Source organism: Phaseolus vulgaris, chromosome 4, assembly GCF_000499845.2.
Source record: "Phaseolus vulgaris cultivar G19833 chromosome 4, P. vulgaris v2.0, whole genome shotgun sequence".
Taxonomy (NCBI): Eukaryota; Viridiplantae; Streptophyta; class Magnoliopsida; order Fabales; family Fabaceae; genus Phaseolus; species Phaseolus vulgaris.
Genome location: NC_023756.2, coordinates 42,862,630 through 42,866,407, shown reverse-complemented (window position 1 = coordinate 42,866,407; position 3,778 = coordinate 42,862,630). Strand labels below are relative to the sequence as shown.

The 3,778-nt window shown below is 38.9% G+C and overlaps 1 long non-coding RNA gene across 1 annotated transcript; it reads right to left on the bottom strand.

The window, feature by feature from the left end:
* Positions 1 to 1,497: 1,497 nt before the first annotated feature.
* On the bottom strand, positions 1,498 to 3,425 carry LOC137836523 (uncharacterized). Its single transcript, XR_011085318.1, has 3 exons — positions 2,825 to 3,425; positions 2,657 to 2,734; positions 1,498 to 1,649 (listed from the first exon to the last, which is right to left on the bottom strand). It is a non-coding gene; the product is annotated as an uncharacterized lncRNA (long non-coding RNA).
* Between the last annotated feature and the right edge of the window lie 353 nt (positions 3,426 to 3,778).

Below are 3,778 nucleotides of genomic sequence, written 5' to 3'. Positions count from 1 at the left end.
GACTTTATCTTTCCTGAACTCACTCGGTGAGAAAGACTTTATCTTGCCTGAACTCACTCTAAGGTGAGAAGGACTTTATCTGGTGCCTCAACTTGCCCAGGGTGTACATCTCCACCCCCCCTGGATGCACTGAGGACTTTTAATCTTGCCTCTATCTGCTGGTGCAGAGAGGTCCTTTAATCTGTTCTCGCGTGCACTCGCACAAAGTCGAGGAGGACTTTATCTCTTTCTCGCCTCAAGACGCGCGAGGGCGTTGAGGTCTTTAATCATTGTTGATGCCTCCGATCACCGAAAGACGAAGAGGTCTTTAAAACTTTTAACTGATGCCGCCGATCGCCGAAAAACGATGGGGACTTTAAAACTTTAACTGAGAGCATGCAATACGATTTTACTGTTGCCCTAGATCACATACGAGTAATAAGGCCTTTTTTCTAAAACTCTCGAAGCCATAAGCATGCAAACATAGAAGCTTTAAACTTTGAAAAACTCTTCTTTATTGGGTGGCCTCATTAAAAACCCTCCTTAGGGAAAAAAGAGTGCCCCCTTGAAATTGTTTTAACAGAAACTATTCAGATCTCTTCATATTCGTCTTTACTTACAAGGCTTTAACTGTAATACGACTTGAGATGTGTGGCGTTCCAAGTGCGAGGAATCGCCCCTCCTTCTAACGTCTCCAAGCGGTAGGCGCCATTCCCGAGCGCCTCGGTTATTCTGAACGGTCCCGTCCACTTGGGCGATAACTTGTTCTGCATCTCATACTGATGGGCCTTCCTCATCACCAGATCGCCGCTTCTAAACTGTCTTGACATTACCTTAGAGTTGTACCTTCGCTCAACTCTTCTCTTTACTGCTTCGGCTTTCACTCTCGCCTCCTCCCTGACCTCATCCAGCAAATCCAGATTCATTCTTCTTTCTTCGTTCGAGTCTTCCGCCACGAAGTTCTGGAATCTCGGCGAGCTTTCTTGGATTTCGACTGGAATCATCGCATCACATCCATAAACCAAGCTAAAGGGGGTCTCGTGGGTTCCTGACTGCTCAGTGGTATGGTATGCCCAAACTATGCAGTGTACCTCTTCAGCCCACGATCCCTTAGCTTTCTCTAATCTTCTCTTTAAACCTCTCAGCAACACCCGATTGGCAGACTCCACTTGGCCATTCGTCTGTGCACTAGTACAAAAAGGTACATTAACGACGGTTAAAAAGGACATATAAAGACGGTTCCCAAACCGTCGTTATTGCGGGCGTTGTTAAAAAGTTTTTCATTTTTAACGACGGTTGCTGAACCGTCGTTATATGTGGGACTTTTAATGACGGTTCCACATATAACCGTCGTTGTATGTGGGACTTTTAAAGACGGTTCCACATGGAACCGTCGTTATATGTGGGTCTAAAAAAAATAAAATAAAAAATAAAATCTCAAACCTACATAAAATATTCAATTCCAAAATATAAAAACATTTTAAATCATATTTTAAATATGAAAAATACATGCAACAAGTTATAACATTCTACAAAAAGTTTTCCTAATAAATGAAAAAGTATACCATTATAATGATTTATCTATCTTAAGATGTTACAAAATATTTTGACCATGTTGTTTTCACATACTCCAATTCTTCTGAATCTAGCTGGTGTTGATCGCTGAAAAACTGTACATTTAAAATTTTTTGAATTAGTACATGAATAATAAAAGGAAAGGACGATGGTTTGATGGTTTATGCCAATTAAAAACAATGAAATAACTTAATTGTCACAATTGAAATATCGAGTAACAAGATATTGAGATACTAAAATCAAACATTAGTTAGTCAAAATATAAATATAAAAGCACAATAAACATGTTATAATAAAAGGAAAGGACGATGGTGGTCATCAAATATGGGACACGCCACTAAAAATATAATTACTAAAAATATAATTACAAATAGTAAACTATGATAATCAATGTGATTAGATCAAATATAAGCCATATCAGGCACGCCACTAAAAATATAATTACAAATAGTAAACTATGATAATCAATGTGATTAGAGTGTTGTACATTCAATGAATAATAATGCATTTAAAATCGTGACCCTTTCTCTTCTCTTTCCCATGAGATATGATAATTTGATACTTTTGAAAATTATAGTTCATTTATAAATTTTTTTATTAATTTTTATTTAATAATTTAAAGTCTTTGAACAACTCAACGTTGAATTGATCTAAATTACAAAACAGTAAACAAAAAAAATCATCTTTTAAAAAAATATGAACTTGTTAAGCTATGCAAATCGTTTCCCTGTTGATTTCAATTAAAAAAGGAGTTTCTCTTAAATAAAACCAAAATTGGAATCAATGGAAATATCTTATAATATCGTGAATTCCTATGATAGGAAATGATATATTACAAATATAGTGAATATAACATTATGTAATGAATAACGGCAGAGGTGTATTTTTACATCTTAACTTTTTATACTTCATCGTACTGTTAAAAATATATGCATTCAATTCACAATTAATTGTAGATTTAAGTTATAAAAGAGCTGAAATTGTGGTATTAAAATAATAGAATATAGAATGGAATTGATAAAATAAAATTGAGAAAGTAAATGGATTAAAAAAGTGAAAATAGTGGAAAAGATTATTAGTTTACGTGAAGAGAGACTTAGACCTAGAGTACTGGGCCACCACATCTCTGCCGGCTCCACCACGTACTTCTTCATTATCCTCGCCATCCATACCCTAACACCTGCGTCCATAGCTAATCCTTCAGTATTCAATGAATAACGCAACAAAATTTGTTTCAATCTTGACTCAAGTCTTATACATTTAACATTACCTGTGTGGTCAAGACCGGGAGCCAGCTAGACAAGAATGTAATCCTTCTCCCATAAAACACGCGTATTATATCCACAATGCCAATGGCATAAGCCGAACCGCTCCCAAACGCGAAACCAGCATTCGCCAATATCGAAATCAGCACGTGCTCCTTTGTGTTGATGGGGCCAGGGTTAAGTGAAAATTCTCTCCCACAGATCTGAACCTTCGTTCCCGGGAGAACCTTCGCCATGAAGCACCCAATGGGAAGGGTCGCCACCTGAACTGATATCATCGTCACTGTGAGCGGCTGGCTTTGACACCCGAAGAATGTGTTTAAGAACGAGAGCAATACCACCGCCATGATCCCCATTAGTGCGGAACGTTCAAACTAGCTCGTTCGGATTGTCTCGGTGGGGCAGAGGCGCAGGGCTCGGGGTGGCGTGGTCGCGGTCACGGTCACGGGGTGGCGCCGGCAGCGAAGGCAAAAGGGTGGCCTCTAAACTGTGTGTGTGAGAAGTGAAAGAAGAGGGAAAAGTAAAAGTGAAAATGAAACTGAAGGGGAGGCAAAGAGCTGGTGCTGAAAAAATCAAAAAATCTCACCTTTAACGACGGTCTTGTGAAAACCGTCGTGGAAGTCCTACTTTTAACGACGGTTCTGGTGTGAACCGTCGTTGTATCCTTGCGCACTCACATTTAACGACGGTTTAGGAAGAAACCGTCGTTAAAAATGCAAAAAAATTTAAAAAATTTACGAAACTGCCACCGCCTCACTTATTACGATGGTTGTTTTCAAACCGTCTTTAAAGAGTGTCGTTAATAAAGTATTTTGTACTAGTGGTGGGTGCTCGACGGATGCAAACACTTGTTGTATCCCCACCTCTTCGCACAGCTTTTTCAAGAGGTGACTTGCAAACTGAGTCCCATTGTCTGACACCAGGCGTTTAGGCACACCAAACCGGCACACTATGTTCTT